At 37.6% G+C, this 18,769-nt stretch overlaps 2 protein-coding genes across 4 annotated transcripts in view; one reads left to right on the plus strand and one right to left on the minus strand.

Moving 5' to 3' along the window:
- The window catches only part of LOC124169770, a 53,737-nt gene that overhangs the window by 31,133 nt on the left and 3,835 nt on the right, over nucleotides 1-18,769 (minus strand). The gene's annotated exons all lie outside the window — the stretch shown is intronic.
- LOC124169768 (activating transcription factor 7-interacting protein 1-like) overlaps nucleotides 1-18,769 on the plus strand; it is a 95,496-nt gene that overhangs the window by 16,103 nt on the left and 60,624 nt on the right. For 2 of the 3 annotated variants that reach the window (XM_046548489.1, XM_046548494.1), the window contains exon 2: nucleotides 2,907-3,015. The gene's annotated coding sequence lies outside the window, so the exon portion shown is untranslated. Of the gene's footprint in view, nucleotides 1-2,906; nucleotides 3,016-14,961; nucleotides 15,173-18,769 lie in introns of those variants that run through there. The other variant, XM_046548493.1, reaches the window with a different exon arrangement.

Raw genomic sequence — 18,769 nt, forward strand, 5'->3', positions numbered from 1 at the left:
TAGCTGAGAATAAACAGGATCAGCTAAATTGATGCAATTGTGATGAATTTTCTGCATATTAATGTCGATGACATTACTCGGGTGCCCTAAAAGTCCGTTAAGAAAGAGCTTTTGAACCTTCTCATTTCAGGAATATTTTTCCATGTATAAATATTTACCTCATGTGCCATACTACCGAACAAGATGGGTTAGGGCATGTGAAATATTTTTACTCATATAAGGTTTTAATTGAAGATGTCGCTTTGAAATTTAAACGACGTTTTCGCTTCGAAATCGTAACTTAATTCAATTATTCGTTGGGAAATAGATTGTAGTCCCATAATAACATCAACGACTTTAGCCCTCACCAGCGAATTCAAATATTGAGCGCACGCTCTCAAAGTTTATGACGTCATTGTTCTCATTTCGATCCCTCGAGGCGAGGGTTGGATATTGTATAGTAGCGCCACGAGCGGCGATTGTATGCAGCAGCGAGATATGTCAATAACCTTTCCACGCCTATATCCGTAAAAGGGTCAAGAACTTGTGTAGGTATGCTGCCGTCATTAATGTTAGAAGTAAGCTGCGAATAAAAAGAGGAAAATATATTTTTTATGCTACCAAATCTATTGAAATCTGCGCGAAAGGTCGAATTTTAATGAATATTTGACATTGGTATTAAGCCTCCAAAATTTCGCAAGCGTGAAATCTTAGTTTCACATCAGAATCAAAACATTTGAATGGGATTCGCGAGAATTGTTTTTCAAACGTTAAAAATTACCTACCTAATTTTCGCGGTTCAAACCTTGCGCGAAAATTTCTAACTCAAACTGTATCGGGTTCTTAGTAAATTGTGTATTTATTTATTCCTGTACCAGCGAAAACAGCACTCAACATCTAACTTTTTACATCGGTGTTTTTAGATTAACAATTACGCGCACACGAATATCCGTGCACAAGATAGGGGCAGCGTACACAGGCAGGACTCGAACCCGCGACGTCTAGTGTGGCAAGCAAGGACTTAAGCCCGCTGCACCCGAGGCAGGCTAATTAATTCATTCAGCTTAATAGGGCGAAAATTTGAGGAGCAAGACTTATTGCAAAATTGAAGTGTATTTGTAAAGTCCACATGTCGTGGACAATGCAGCATGCGTTTCCCATATTTTGTGAGTAAAGAACTTTTTTGCTTGAGGTTATTTCTATTTTCGACCGCTTCCCCTATTGTTTAAGAGTCGCGGAACCTGAGGATTGTCTCACTTCCACGAAAGGTATCCATCCTCGTGTCCCTCCCCGTATGTGGGCAAGCATTCCAAAATGGGCGTGGGTACGTTCAAGGACGTTGAAAACTTGCTGTAAGAGGCGGCAGAAAGGTTCGAGAGAATGGTATTCAACGTGTGGCTGGAATCATGGTGCTTTTGAAGGTGGCGTCTTGATTATCTGCTTCTGCGCATGACCCAGGATGGAATCGGCAAAATCCAAGATCACGTGATGAATCTAACGATAGCGTTTGTTTTCTTATTTTTATTGGGATAGGAAGTTTCTTTAAATATATAGTCTACTTCTTCATTATACCCTGTGAGACACCTCTAGGGTGCTTGGCAGAGGGTGAACAATCACCTAAATGCTCCAAAGATGACTGGAAGTGGATGATTGAATTTCTCCGTGAGGTCTTAGCGAGATCAACATAGTTTCTGGGCGAATAAACCCACTTACATGTGTCTTTGCTTAGGCGAATCCAGACGAATATGTTGGAATTAAAGTACCTTTGAAGATAATGGCGTTGATGTCATTGCTTAATTGCTATATACTTTGATAGAGGCCCAACTACCGAAAGTATTTCTTTTCTGCAAACTGCTCCGCAAGACGCATCAACCGACGTGTGTCAGCTGCCGTTATCCTGTATGAGTATGAAAAATAGGTGTGCATTGTGAGATATTTGACTGCCTGACCTCAATATACTAGTAGTATTTAGCTATCATTCATTCCAGTCCGTGTGGTGCAGGGAAAATGCTTTCGCATTCCTATGTCTCATTTTATCATTTCTTAGGGTCCTTGAAATATTGTACAGTTATAAGTTGATGTTTTCCTAGTTGCTCTGAAGTAATTTGGTAACCAGGCGTAGGATGATTGCTAATGGCTACGGTATGAAGAAGCGATAACTTTATGAAGAGAAGTATGCGATGTTGTTTCCTCAAAAATTGATTTCCACTTTTTTTAGTGTAGAAATTAGAATTTTATTTCTAATTTAAACGGAGAAGGCTTTTTTCTACGTTGATCTGTGTTACTTCTAGAGATCATGGCGTCAAGTGAGGGCCCAGCGGTAATATGCGACATCAGGACTGGTCGGGTTTTATTATTCTCCTAGAATGGTAAATTTTTGTCTTCCAGATTTTATACAAAGTTCATTATCTATTGTTGCGTATTGAAATATTTGTAGATCGCGATATGTTCCAAGTCTGATGAAATTCGCAGTTAAAAAAAATAAATATATTTCTTCAAACTTGAGTTACAGTTATCTGCACCATATGCAAAGTATCGTTGAATGCGTAAAATTTAGATAATGTAAACTAATAATAAGTAATGCTTTCTGCTATGATGTCATATTGTTTACAATGATTAGCGCTACATTGCCTGCAGGCTCAAAATTATTCTGTGATAGTGGGTGCTTTGATTAACATTTTTCGTAATAAACCTGTAATATTTTCAGCGCAATCGTTTGGAGATAATACATTTCTTGAAAAAAAAATCAACTTGAGATGTAGCGTCACGTAAGGATTCCTCTACTAGCGCATCCTATATCATCGTAACCTCCTTATTGTACTTAACTAGCGGCGATAATATTCATACTTCATTATTAGAGTGAAGCCGGAATTTACTGATATCATCTTGTGTGATTTAGTTTTTCTGACTGGATATTTTGCTTGCAGATTCAGCGGTATGATCATGTTGCCGCACTTCCCGGAATCCGTAATGGAAATGATTTCTGTTCGATCATAGCTACATGCATTTGACACGGCATCTCTAATGCGGTGGAAGGTAAGCCAAAAGTATTTGTTTATTACGTTATGAAGGCGTGAAAATCGCTCTGGGATAATGATGCCGAATAATTGATCGTGAATGCAAATCACGTATGTTATAATGTAAAATAAGTTTCATAGACTCTAATTGTGTTTTAAAAAATCGTAATACTTTTGTAGAGTGTGTCACAAAGAATCTATTATAAAAAATTAACACTTGTCGAAATTCATACCTACGACTTAAATAAGTACCAATCGATCACGGGAAACAAATTTTAAGTTACAACTGCTGTTGATATTTTGAAACGGGAATTTAATAAATTTTCGTTAATGACATTTTTGTTTCGACTGCCGTAAATCAAAATTAATTGTATTAAGTTATTTGCACCCTTTAAACTGGAAATTTTGAACTAATGTTTTATCACTTTCAGGCTCTGAGGGTAAATGTTAAATTGTTATGCTCAAAAATGGTAAATGTGAAATTAATTTATTGTCAATTTCGAAATTTGTTCTTACATCGGCATTTGCTTCAATTATTAGTTTTATGGTGATGGGTTAGTTTTTTAATTGAACTTTCAAAGTCTTGGCAATATTTTCATCAATCGTATTCGAATATTTTGATAATAGTGTTGAAGTAACTATTTGTTAAAACCGAAAGAATATACTTGTGATTTTGAAATCGTTCATAAAATTGTTTTGCAAATTCTATTATGCATCACACCGTTTCAATGGGAGAGCAAAGGGATATAAATTTCGGTGAAGCTGTCTTGGACTATTTTTCGCTCATGTGCATATATCATATCTGGCTCATCTTGCTGGAAGTTTGTTATATCCCAGTAAACTACACTTTTGATAAAGGCAGTAAGTGCTGAAACCTCGGACAGTTTAATTATTACATATTTTGTGGGAAAAGTTACCAGTGTTGTTAAATTTTGACGTAGACTCACTTTCATTCTTTGAGAGGAAGATCATATGGCTATTCACTATCGTCATACATTTAGCTGTGGTGCTCCATAGCTTTCATATATATTTTACACATAATTCTTCGCAATGCACCAGCGAAGGGTTTGTCCTTTCAAGAGAATCAATCATTCGTCAACCAACAAAGTTGTTAAGGTTTTAAGTTGCTTTCTTATCTGCGTGGATAATGACATCTTTAATCAATATTTATTTGTATGTATACCAGTTAAAATGTTTATCTGATATAAGGAGCTAATTTTCATTGATTTATTATTTGTAAAAAATTCAATTACCTGAAATAAAAGAAACTAAACTACGTGTAAGTCTACGGAAGGGTACAGCTAATTACTGGAGAAAAGTGAATGAATTCCTTTCTTTTGGAATAATGCGACCTCGAAGGCGATAGACATGGTATAAAGAAGTTTTGAGTTCACTTTCCTGCGTAGTACCAGACTTAGGCAGCGATAATGTAGATGGAAAGAATTTGTCTGCGTCTGTAATGTGCCACAGGATGAAGTTGGAAGTCGTTTGAAGTGATCAGATGACCGAAGGCCGAAGTGTACCCACTGAACAGAGTCACTACAGTTCCTAGTGACTCTCATCGAACACATTTATAGAAATGAGACCACTTGAAGACTAAGTTTTACCAAAAGAAGAGCTAATGGCAATGACTATGAGATAGAATCAGGTACGTAGCATAAATAATGGAGGTTTTTAATTTTATAGTTTTGAGGTGAGATGGTGAGGGAAAAAATAAAATGGAAGATCTGTATCATTTTTACAGCCCATGGTTACCTATCTTGCTTTCCGCATAGTTGAGTAGTTTAAGGCATCCAATATCTATTCACTATCCCTTTGCTTTCGTCTTCAAGGCAGCTTTGACGCTGAAGCAGGCCCTGAGACGATGTCGGTGGTAGCTTTAGAATCGTAGATGGAGAAGAGAAAAAGGATTTTTACCGTTCTTCAACATTGAAAAATTATTTTAACCTTAATTTTTACCGAATAATAAACCATATATTCCATGAAGTTCTGAAGTTGAGGATTATGTATTTTAGTCCTGATGAGAGGGAAAGAGCATTAATTACGCAATGGATCAGCAGATACTGTCAGTCAAAATTTGTTCCGGCATATTTGACCACTTATTGATACTGGGTACTGGTTAATGTGTACCTGTGTAGCTTGGGATGGTTCCCTTGTTCATCTTTTCGCCCTCAGATATTGGCTTCTCGTCAGATAAGAGCTTCTAGCAGAATCTGGCATTTGGCCATGCTTCTGTTTGCCTTGAAGCCACGTGTGTCGGTAAAGCTCACCCCTTTATCTGATGTTTTGCCGGATTGCTATGGTCGATATATATTTGAGGTGAACTCCAGGTTATTGATATAAAGTGGGCCTGTTAGTTTCCTATTCCCGACTATCTATGTTTTAGATCCAAAAAGGCTCCTGCGCTTGTGCGTCGTTTTCATCCGTTTCATAATTTTCCTATGAAATATGATCGTATCATTTGTTGGGGGTAAAGTTGGATACCATTATGATGATGGTATTCTTTTTTGTATTAAATTCTTTCGTAAATTGATTCAGGGCTGAAAAATAATAGTAAAATCCTATAGCAGATGGAAGCAATCTTGTATATATTTTTAATCATTGAATACCAACCGTCGATTTATATATTTCACTTTGCGTTTCACTATCCCTATCAGCTCATACATTTATTCTCCATTTTGCTCCTGTCATCAATAGATGAGATAATCTTTTCTGGCAAACGCTAGTATGGTAAAAAAAACAATGTAGAGTTCGAAAATTAATCCATTTCAATGTAAACCTCAGAGGCCTGGTCAAAGAACTAACACATTAAATTTATCAGCCGTGGTTAAATGTATCCTTGGAAGGCAAGGCGAATTGTTTTCACTGTATGGACTTTCCGCTGGTTGCGAGTTCAATTTGCTGAATGGAAATGAAGCGTTAGGCGTGTGAACGTGGTTATTGGGTGGCTTACTTGTGTAGAATCTTCGTTTTCTCTTTGACGCAGTTGTGAGCGACGGGTAGCTACTTCTGCGCGTTATGCTTTCAATTGTCTCGTATGTAGTAGACAGGAGAGCGAAAATAGGTCTGGTAGCAATTCCGAATCTATGTATAGTATTTTGTTCCACTTCGCGCAAAAGATCACAAATAGTCATATACTGGTATTTGTAGATTATAGTTGTGTTATGATCTTCGTAAGGCTAAAGTTACTTAAGTTACTGTAAATATATTATTCGGAGAGTAGGGGATAAACGATACTCGCGGTATCATTTCCACCTTTACCGTTTTCATTGATACCCGTAAGAATAAGATTTTCAATACCTAGTTAAAAACGTAATGAAGTTCGTATCACGTCACGACTTACTGTAAAAATCTGTTGTCATTCATTTTAGATTCATTAAAAAAGACCAATCTTTCCAGAAATGTAGGGGTGGTTCCTAGAATTATAAATCGTGGCGTTGAATTGAATGAATTATTAAATGTAAATTATTGGGAATTGAGGAATGTCTTAAAGATTAAAATACTCATGTAAATTATTGGGAATTGAGGAATGTCTTAAAGATTAAAATACTCCGTTTCTTTCCTTTCAGTCTTGAATATATGTAGTGTAACCAAGAAAAATTCACTCAACACCGAACATTTTGTAGTACTTCTAAAAGATTACCAATTTCGAGTCAAGCGGGAAGACGGACGTGTATCAACAATGCAATATAGTTACGTCAAGGTGTATTTATATGGATAAACCAATAGTGATACAACAAACAGGGAATACTCACGTCGCTAGAAAGGAATGAGCACCTTAAAGGATCTCGTGCAATACGCATTTGATTTGCCCAGCATGTAAATCTAGGAGTGTTGTGAGGTTTCGTAGCTTGATGATTTTTTTCTTTTTTGCGCCCGCATTTGAAAAATACAGTGCCCTTATCTCGGCATTAATACCAGCTGGAATGTTAACTCGTATGCCCCTCCTGGGTCCTTCGCTTTCTGGCACGGGGTCTTTGTTCGACAGCGGGGCTTGCAAGCATTCATTACTCTGAACGGTGTCGGCTGCTTTGTCAAATCGGCTTCAACTAACCACGTAGAACTGTTGTGGCTCCAGAATATTAACTTACATTTGGACAGCAGTGTACCTCGGAAAGGTCCTTTCTAATTAAATTGAATATGATGTAGTAACATTGAAACCTAGGTCGTAATAAATTTTATAATCGTGGAAATTTGCAAGTATTTATTTCAATATCCCTTCTAATTGGCGTGACCGGTGTTAGAGAAATGTTTTTAGGAATTTCGGTGATGCGAACGTCATTGAGATCGGGGTGTTTTGGCTAGGTGAGAGTTGTGTTGGTTCCGACAATTTTTTTTTTCCTTTATCTGGACTGAATTGTGGCCTTGTTTTCTAAAATGGGGATTGATGTTGACATCAGGCACCACTAACGTGAGTTCACCACACGTCCTTACCTCAATGTGCCAGTTGTACGTTCCCATTTCATAGGTTATCTGTTCTTCTGCGGCGGAGGCCGAGGTCACATTCTACATCAGTTACCAAGCTGTAGCGCATTTTCGTACTTCGTAAGAGCAGCAATTGATCCGATGGCAACCAATTTTCCAAAATCTCAGGGAATATTTCTTTTGAAAGAAAATTAATTCCCATTATAGATAGATAATTATTATAATATTTCTTTTCAATACCGAAGCTGGAGTGTCAACATTGGCCGATTTTCATGTTTTACATATCAGGACCTAGAAGTCAGTAGCCTTCAAGGTGGCTATAAAGGCCGTTTTACACGGTACACGGAATTGCGCAGGTTAGAGCTGCATTAATTTCTAAAATGGCGTGGAATTGCGCGAATGCATGAACGAAATTAGAACAGGGGCTATTTTGCCGTCTCGCATCCACGCATTCTCGCATGTGTTCTAGCAATTCACCGCTTTACACAACGCAATTTTGATTGCGCCTTCGCACGTACGTCAGACTGCGCAATTCGGCGTACCGTGTAAAACGGGCTTAAGAGCAGAAACACTAACCAAAAGACGAGGTCAGCATCTTCCTCGAGTTGAAGCCCGAACCGCAATATTGGTATGGCAAATAGAAAAAGGTTTCAAATGAAGTACATGTGAATAGATGTTGTTAAAATGTCGATGCTTCTACTTCGTACTGAAAATTACTTCTAAATAAAGTTTCCTATCGAAATTTGCAACATAAAAACGATCACTGTCGCCAGTTAGGTTCATCTCGCGACACTGGATTTTGTCATTTCAATCGTCCTCTCATGTGCAGTAGCCGGGAATGGTTGTTGTGTATGTTTACGCTGAGGTGTGTTGGTGAAGAAGCTTTCTCATTTCCCCGACTTACCTTGATGTTCGTTTTCCTCGGTCAAGTTGAGGTTTTCCGGCTATTCCGCACATGGTCCCAATTATTCTGTAGCAATGCAGCAGCGACCCGCATGTCGTTCGCTTCTTTTTTTCTCTGAGGACAGTATCACCTCTGCCCCTACTCCCCTTATCGGAACGAGACGTTATCTTATTGGAGTCCCGTGATGTTCTTCTGGGGTATTTTTCAGGTCCTTGTCAGCTACGATAACTTGTTTGTAGTTGCATGTCTCGACGTTCAGTTGCGACCCCAAATCATTTTTCCTCATTGAATTCTACTTACTGCTTGTATGTTAGGTCTTCAGTTGGGACTGTCGAAATGATTTCGTGGTCCCGGCTCAGGAAAATGATAGCGTAGTAGAGTCATTCCATTTGAAATCAACACAGTTTCCAACCTGACCCTCTTCGATTTTCATGAAATTTGGTGTGTTCATTACACATAACAAGAGAATGAAAAATACCAAATTACAGATTTTTATCACAAGTATCATACGAGTAATGGCCACTTGAAGTTATAAAAATGTGCGGAAAATTTGGCCAACACCCATGACAGAAATGGCTGTAACTTCCGTTCTAATAATGATAGAACAATGAATTAGGTAATTTTGGAAAGATCTTAAAACAAGCTTTCCAATGATATGTCATTTTGTCATATTAGAGGAATTCTCATAGTTAAGGTCAGTGACCTTGACCTTTGACCTTGAATATCTCAAAACATGTCACCTTCAAAATTAATGAAAAAAATATATTTGATTTATCATGATATTCTTTACAAGTTAGTAAAAATTCAAGTTGGGATGACCATGGGATCAGGAGATATAAATTAATGAGTACAGCAATGCGTGGCATTATTTCACTACAGGATGAACCCCATAGCAGGAGGGGTTCAGATACGGAAGGGACCCAAGGCCGAAATAAAAGCGAAACAACGTAGGCGTGAAAAACCCCAATCCTAAGCTTCAAACGTCGTAAATATGATACTAGATGCTGGCAGGTCTTCGAGGTTCCGAGGACCATTGAGTGACAAGGCCTGGAAGGTCCATGACTTCACTATATATTGCCACAGTGAAAGAGAAAGGAAACGATGAGGCAGAAAAGCAGATGATAATGAACCACAGAGGAAAGCATTCAGTGACCCCACACAGAACACACAATCGCTAAGAAAGCACATAAATCGGAGCGTGAGTGGAGGAATATCTTCCATGAGCATCCACCAGGCACCGCTCCTAAAGCATCCTGGCATCAGCAGGAAAAATATTCGAAAAAAATACGAGCACTCAAACAAAGGCAATTAAGAGGCGCAGAAAGAAAGCAGGCAGATATTTCTCACAGATATACTCATTAAAGTACATACATGGAGGTTAAAGAGATAGGAATTGTTGATGAAACCTTCGGACGCCTATGTGGGTCACGCACGCTTGAGGCGCATTCAGAAGATGCAGTCAGTGCATCGTACATGCTGAGAGAAGGACCACGGGAATTTAAAGTCACGCTTGAGGGGTTAAGCATTGTTACGTGCGCCAGGAGCAGGAATAGGTCACATGTAAACCTCATTTGGTTCTGTTACCCACCTGTGAAAATATAGTATACTGTGCATAAGTGAAGTGTTTGGCATAACTTATTGTATGACAGTGTGGCTGGTGCATATACACCAATATTTGCAGAAAAGGTTTTGTGTATTGACAAAGTTACCTTGAAGATGGAGTTTGAGCAGATCATCTATTGCTGTAATCCTATCGGGGAAAATGGACACGATAGATACAAGAAAAATCTACGTAAAGTGCAAATGTGGATGATTGACATGATTGGTGGCATAACCAGTGACTACAAAATATGTGATAAATGTAGAAAAAAGTTATCTCAGGGACAACGGCCTGTGACTCGCCCAGCTACATCAAAACAAGTGGATTCCACAAAACGGCATAGCTCCTCAGAAGAGTCGGACACATTCGTGGCCCCAGAAATTGCCTTAGATTCATTAAATGATAGTTTGGTATCTCTTGGTGAGTCCCCAGTGAAAAAGAAGAGACTGAGTGAGAAAACTTATGCACAGAGGAAGTTTGAGAAAGTGTCTGAGGTTTTCAAAAGTAAATATGTATCTAGTGTAGAAAAAAATACAGAGCATGAAAACAATTTAGAATCTCAAATAATATTGCAATTGAAAGATAAATTCAGAACAAGCGCCACAAACAGTGAAAAGATACAAATTCTGACACTACTTCCAAAATGTTGGAGCATTCGAATGATTGAAAATGAATTTGGAGCCTCGAACTATTTAGTAAGAAAAGCAAAGCAATTAGTCAATGAATTCGGTATTTTAGCAACTCCCAATCCACGACCTAAACGCTCCTTAAGCGAACAAATAGTGAACAGTGTCATAGAATTCTACAATAGAGACGATATAAGCCGCTGTTTACCTGGAAAGAAGGATTTTGTTTCCGTCAAAGAAAATGGTTCCAGGATTCACAAACAAAAACGACTAGTGCTAGCAAACCTGCACGAACTGTATAAGGCATTTAAGGATGAACACCCAGGACTGAAAGTAGGGCTATCAAAATTCTGCCAGTTGCGACCCAGGAACTGCGTTTTGGCCGGTGCAGCTGGTACCCATAGTGTTTGTGTTTGTAGTATTCACCAAAATGTGAAGCTCATGTTGGAAGGTTGCAGACTGAAAGAGTTGACACGTGATGCAGACTGTCAACTTAGCACCTACAAACAGTGTCTTGCTTGGATTATTTGTAATCCTGCACATCCAAAATGTTATAATTCCACTTGTGAAAACTGCCCAGGTATGCATTCCATCATGACACACCTACAAGAATTATTTGATGAAAATGGAATAGATGAAATAACATACAAACAGTGGATATCTACAGATAGAACAACTCTCCAGACATGTGTATCATCCGTGGAAGACTTTTTGGAAAACCTTGGAGACAAATTAAAAAAGCTTTTGTTGCATTCCTTCATAGCCACACAGCAATCACAATTTCTACAACATCTGAAAGAGAGACTTAGTGACAATGAATATATTGTAATATGTGATTTTGCCGAAAATTATGCATTTGTCTTGCAAGATGAGGTTCAGGGATTTCATTGGAACAATGCTCAGGCCACAATTCATCCATTTGTTATTTATTACAGACATCCAGAAAACCATATGATAGATCACATTTCATTTGTTATAATTTCAGAATGCCGTAAACATGACACTGTGAGTGTTCATCTTTTTCAGCGTCACCTGATCAACTTCATGAAATCCCACTTCCTCAGAACACCCAAACACGTGTACTACTTCTCAGATGGTGCTGCAGCCCAATATAAGAATCACAAAAATTTTACAAACATAACTTTTCATCATGCTGATTTCAGTGTCTCTTCAGAGTGGCATTTATTTGCCACATCACATGGCAAAGGACCATGTGATGGTGTTGCTGGTACTGTCAAGAGACTTGCTGCTCGTGCCAGTCTGCAGTGCATCTACAACTCGCAGATAATGACACCCAGACAGTTGTTTGAATGGTGCTCCAAGAACATTGAAGTGTGTCATTTTTGTTATACAACCAACAGCAAGTATGATGAAGAATTATCTCTCCTTCAAGAGCGATTTGCACAAAGTCACACAATCGCAGGTACCCACAAAATACATTGCGTTATTCCCATTGGCCATTACAATATTCAAACGAAAATTTTCTCCGATTCTCTAGACATCAGAAATTAATCCCTAACTAGGACCCAACGAGACTTGTTCCTTGATGACATCACAGGTTTTGTTGCATGTATGTATGAAGGTCACTGGTGGCTTGGATGTGTTTTAAATGTTAATGAAGATACCAATGAGGTTTCAATTAGCCTCCTACATCCTCATGGGCCTTCACCTTCATATGTATACCCTGAGAAACCTGACATCTTAACTGTGGACAAGAAGGACATTGTTGCGAAGGTTGATGTGAGAACAGCAACCGGTCAAACTTATTTGATTTCACCAAAAGATGCACAAAGAGTATTATATGCTGCTTCCCGTTACTGAAGAATAAGAAGTCAGGTGATTTATTTTTCATATTTGTATCTGTAATTCTGAATGCCTGCAAAACATATTTTATGCTGGGAGGCAAAAACCATGATTTGCATCATTGAAAGTCTGATATCAGTGCATGTGACCTCCCATATTACAAATTCTTGCTATTGGCCCGTTGATTCACTTACTGACTGTGCTTTGGTAAATTACCATTTTTTTCTAACAAAAACATTTTTCAGTGCTTCTATTCCCATTGTAAGTATCTGAATACGTTTAATTGGGAAATAATGCAACGCATTGCTGTACTCATTAATTTATATCTCCTGATCCCATGGTCATCCCAACTTGAATTTTTACTAACTTGTAAAGAATATCATGATAAATCAAATATATTTTTTTCATTAATTTTGAAGGTGACATGTTTTGAGATATTCAAGGTCAAAGGTCAAGGTCACTGACCTTAACTATGAGAATTCCTCTAATATGACAAAATGACATATCATTGGAAAGCTTGTTTTAAGATCTTTCCAAAATTACCTAATTCATTGTTCTATCATTATTAGAACGGAAGTTACAGCCATTTCTGTCATGGGTGTTGGCCAAATTTTCCGCACATTTTTATAACTTCAAGTGGCCATTACTCTTATGATACTTGTGATAAAAATCTGTAATTTGGTATTTTTCATTCTCTTGTTATGTGTAATGAACACACCAAATTTCATGAAAATCGAAGAGGGTCAGGTTGGAAATTGTACTTTTCTGTGTTGATTTGAAATGGAATGACCCAGTAGTTATGTGGAAGGTTACTCGGGATTCCCACCGGGTCAGGTTCTCCAATTCCATCTCGGCCGACGTTTCAATGAACGAGTTGTCCATCGTCATCATGCTCAGATTACGATGGACAACTCGTTCATCGAAACGTCGGCCGAGATGGAGTTGGAAAACCTGACCTGGTGGAAATCCCGAGTAACCTTCCAAAATTCTATACGCCGGGAATGCCTGCGATCAAAGCGCAGTAGGATTGTAGGATTAGATTCCTTCATATTTTTCAGGTACCAAGTCTAATCGTCCCACACACTTACACTGGGAAGCAAAAGGGGGCATTCAAAGAGTTGAAATGTTTTCCGGTGTCTGTAGGAACCAAACCACAAACAGTTGAAGCGTGACAACTATGGGAAATGGCGGAAATAAAATGAAACATATTTATGGGGCTATTAGAAATGTTTATTGCTGGCAAATTGTCTATTTATCTTAATTGAAAATAAACAAACTCCACAGGTGTCGACGCCCATGCTTTGCTTCGACACTGTCCGCCAATTATTGATGTTCCAAACAATGGTGGCTGCGACGACTAAACTTCGTAGTTATTATGAGGCAATGTATCTAGAGGAATCTGAAATTGGTGATATGATTAGTATTCAAATTTTTCTGGCTTTGTTGAAAACATTTTTGGATCTTTTTGATCATTGATACATGATTCTAACAGTCTATGTCTTCACTTAATTGAAAATGGTGTTTAGTAATGTTTTCCATGCACCGAACCTCGATTCGCTCTGTTAAATCTTAATATCTAGGGAAATTTGAGCAGTTCCTAGACAGTAAATGTCGAGGGAGTTTACGGAGTATTTTAAGGCAATTTTGTATCATTCACCTCATGAGAATAGTAGCGGTTTTCGCCTTCTGCGCACGGGTTTAAGCTTCCGTGACATGGTTGGAATGGTAAACTTTGATATCTCTTCATGAGTCTGATTGGCCGGCTGCGACGATTGCTTTTGTTTCCTCGCTGTTAACTTCGATTGTAAATTTTATTTCCTTTAAATTTGATTCTAACAGAGGAGGAGAAATATCAGTTATTTATGGAAATCTACTTTTATATTTCAAAAATTCTATTTCCCGTTATTATGCTCAATTATGGGTTTCGAAGTTGGCCTCTTATTTGGCATTGCACAGTCAAAACTTCAACTTTTAATCTGAGCTAGTCCGTCGCTTCATCATTAGGTATATGAAATTCAAGGACAGTTCAAGCTATAGTTTGGTGATAGTTTAAGGATTCTGACCACAATATCAACTCTAAAATTATCTCTAAACGAGAACTTCAACTTCAGACAATTTTTCTTCTTCAGGGAGTTTTCTGGTTTCAAAATGTAAACACATGGGTAATAATTATGCATATCAGGTTTGAGTATTTTATTTAACTGATAATTACATAGGCTGTTCATGACATAAGGAAATAATTTATGGCATTACATTAGTAATTGGTTGAATTCGTCGTGATGTCTTTTATAAGATCCCAAATAAAATTTGTGCAGGGCCTGCGATCTTGAAGTCCAAGAAACCAATACTTATATACTACACTAGTATTTTCCTTGGTGATTGGGTCACATTTTCCTTGTGTACCGTAGGGATGCTTGTGCAATCGATGTTTCAGGGTCTTCGGTTATAATTAGCTCCTGCAAGCTGTGCTACATCGATGTTTTACCTCGTTAGCTGCATTTTCTTATTATTTATTTTCATGCGTTTACCTTGGTAACCAATCGTTCGCGTGTCATGATGCTTTGAATGAAATTCTGTACAATACGTTGAAGCCTTTTTTATTTAATGATGATGATTGGTTTATTTTTTTCTGAATGGTAAATTGGTGTCCTTTTTTTTCTTTTCCCTAATTTGTTATAATTTCTGGCTGAGTAAAAGGGACTTGGACTAGCATGGTAGTTAGCAGTAAATTTATTCATTCAAATGCTAGTTTTTCTCGTTTCTATAAACATGCAACAATAGTGAAGCAAATAAGCTGGTGTACGAAGCAGAAAGAGTGGTAAGTTCTCTTTGCAAAATATGCAAAAATTCATCCTTAATTTTTATCTGTAAAGCTTAAGTAACAGTAAATACAATCATGTTTAGTTCTTAAATAATTATTCACTAAGCTCACATCCTTGTTGCCATTTGAGTAACTGGCAAGGGCTAAGATCCTTTCACTTGCCCATCGAAAAGTCATTTGGAATATAGCAAAGACATCAATGACTTGTCGCTTTCGGCTGTTTGATCTCATTAAGTAAACTGTTGAACATTAAGTCAAAATAATGACATCTATAATTTTTTTGGAAGCTACCATTGATGGCGTTATTTTGAACTAATGTGAAGTTTGGGAATTAAGGATAGGTGGTTCAAGCTGTTATTAAGCATACATTTTTGTATTGCAATACAGCTATATAATCACCTATTCATTAGCTGGTATAAACCTGCTTTTGGTCGTTTTTTATGGTAGTTCCCTCGTCTACTCTTTTCTGTTGCTTTCATGTTTCAAGATTGGCGCTTATTATTACGTAATGCATGTTGGTTAAGTACCACTTCCTGCTAAACTCGCTTGTGGGATTAATTACAGATATATAGGTATTTAATTATGATGTCGTTGTCTTTGGGAGGTGATCTTCCAGTTTTTAAGAGTACTAACATCCTTAATGATGAATATTTCCACTGGCATGTAGCAGGCTTATTTAGAATGTTATTACGGGAGCAGGCTGTAGGAGTGTTAATGAAATTTTGTTCTGGTGGTTTAGGTATCATGCAATTGAATTTTTCTTGCGTAAAAACTGAAAAGATTCTCAGAATTTTCACAATTCCCCATGAAAACATACCTGGCTAATTTGCCGCAGACATCAGGTTCTTCTCTTAGTGGAGTCAGAGCTATCGTCACAGTTTTTCGTTTTCCATCAAGCCTTCCTCTCTCCAACGTAAAAAAAAGTCGGACTCACGTCCATTTTCGCAAATATTTTGTGAAACCGTCTCGCCTGGCTTGGCTTGACCGTGAAACATGAGCATCGGTTATATTATGATTTTACTCTCACGAAAAAATGACAGGCGAGGAGAAAGAATATTTCACGTTGTATAGGTTTGTTTATTCGTGCGTACGGTTGCGTGTTGATGGCGTATTTAAGTTTGTTTCTTTAAACTAAAAATTCATATAATTTAGTTTTTAACTCTATAATTTTGTGGAAGACCTATAAATGCATGGCATTGACCAACCTCTTTTTAATCAGCTCAAGTTATTCATTAAAATCTTCCTTTTAATCTTATGTATTCATTTCTTTCCCTCGAGCTACCACCTTGCTGCGCTGGAAAGGCTTGCGCGTTCCTACGACCCCTTTGTCAGAGCGAGATATATCTATCTGGCCCTGTAACGAATATTCTGCCTTCATTTTCGGCTGAAATCATGAAGAATTTCTCTCGATAGCATTAGTAAAGTAAGTGTATGAATACTTCTTTCCCTTCCAGGATGAATTATTTTGCGCATAAGTGCAACATCCTGCGTTAGGTCTTGCACAAGAAAAATCGTACCGTAAAATTGCGGAAACGCTTATGTGATTGTGTGAACAGGAAATAGCGCCCGAAAATTCTGAACAAACAAGTGTACAACCTTGGATTCATTCATTTTAATCTCTTGAACCGTGTTCATTTTCTTGATCCAGTTCATTATAGTATGATTCACTCGCTACACGTGACTATTCTGGGTCATTTCAAAAGAAAACTAATAATACCACCAGCGCAGAAGAAATTGATCATCCTTTCGACGTAACACCATCTTCAGGTCAAGGCCGCTTATGCTTTGATGACCTCGTCGTTATATGAAGTCTCCCTCAGAGATAGGAAGTGACTGCGATAAATTATTGAGTTACCGTTACCTACAACATTTAAAGTAAATTGTACTTCGTTGTATTTTCAAAAATGTTACTGTTTATTATGATTTACTTTTCGTGTAATCTGTTTTTTTAGTAACATTATTTTATCTCCGTTGCCATGCCAGCAAGATTGATAAATAAGTCGCGTGGATGCGTCAGGTTATCCAGCGAAATTATACAAATTAACTCTTTTCATTTTGGGATCATAGGTGAACATCCAGTTATAATTTATCTGAGTATAATGCTTAAAATGTTTACAAAATACATTAACACTTTCTAGTTAATGAGTGAACAGTTTTGTTAGACTGGAACATGAACGAATGCATGGACCGAATTAGAATAAGTTCTATTTTCTGTCCATGCATTCGCACTTGTTGATTGGATACGGTACGGGATACTTTTGCGTTAATGCATTCGGCCTAGGCTTAGTGTTCTTATAACAAACATTATAAAAAATAGCTGTAATTTTTACTAGTTCCTTTTAAAAATACTAACTGTTGGTAAAAAACTACTAGTCGCAACTATTTTCGAAGTTTCGGAAGTGGTAACTCACCAGTTGGGTTACCAATTATTGGTGCTTAACTCTTACTGTGCTGTCTGCCACCAAGCGAGTTTCCGTGCATGCGCCTTAGGAAAAAAAACCTATAAACTACCAGGTTCAGCTCTCAGACTTACCTTGATGCGATCGGGATGGTCACTCTTCTTGAAAATATGGAAATTCAGGGAATTCCATAGTGTCAGTAAAGTTGTGGAATGTCAGGAAAATATGAAAAACAAGTCTGGATTTTTTTTTTCGTTACTGCAAAATACGAATGGTGATTTATCCTTGCCGTCTTAGAGACTCTTATATATTCGTAAATCCTTTTCCATCGCACTTTTCGGATGCTCAATAATTATTTGAAGTAATTTAATATTGTTGTCTTTCTTAATTTGTGATAGGATTCATCATTTTACAAAAGTTATGACGCCGTTACATACACATTTAATATTAGGTGCTTTGCCTTGGGACATAGTGTCTTACTCCGCTTGTAAAAGGTCGTTAGTTGGGGATCTAGGATCTTGCTTATTAATAACTGTTTCAGGGCAGCCGTTCGAAGGTTCTATGAAAGTATTTCTATGTAGGTTTATCTCATCCGAATAATATATATCCATTATTGAAATGTATCAAATATTTCTGTCATGTTTGTATTTAGCTGGAATACGTCATATTTTTCCATTTCTAAAATGCATACCAGGCTGCAAATTTTCTCGCAATGTGATTCTGTCTTGCAAATGATTTATTCATTATTTCAGACGTTCAGAGTAGCTATCTAATGGGTAGGGATGCTGCAAAACGTGATAGAAGGGAATTATTTTAGGAAAGCGGGAAAGGCAGAGGTAGAACAGGATTGATAGAATGGAAGGGGTAGCCTCTGTGAATTAAGGAGGGAAGGTCTAGGAGGGACAGAGCTAGATGATTTATAGAATTTATCGGTAAAACACCAAAACTAGAATTAACACCAACCGGTGCTATGTGTTAACTATAATGTTTCAGACTTTAAATAGAAAAATAAATATGTCCTGATGATTATTAACACAGGAACGCTATATACTTCTGTGTGTTAAATGACTCCGTCGTCAGTCATGAAGGGGTTACACGAAATTAGTAAAATTAATTTCATTTTTCCTTTTGAGTTAGGCGGCAGAAAGAGTTAATCCAAATTTGTGACTGCTTGGTATGCGTAGTGAGTGATGCC

Source organism: Ischnura elegans, chromosome 12 (assembly GCF_921293095.1).
Source record: "Ischnura elegans chromosome 12, ioIscEleg1.1, whole genome shotgun sequence".
NCBI lineage: Eukaryota > Metazoa > Arthropoda > Insecta > Odonata > Coenagrionidae > Ischnura > Ischnura elegans.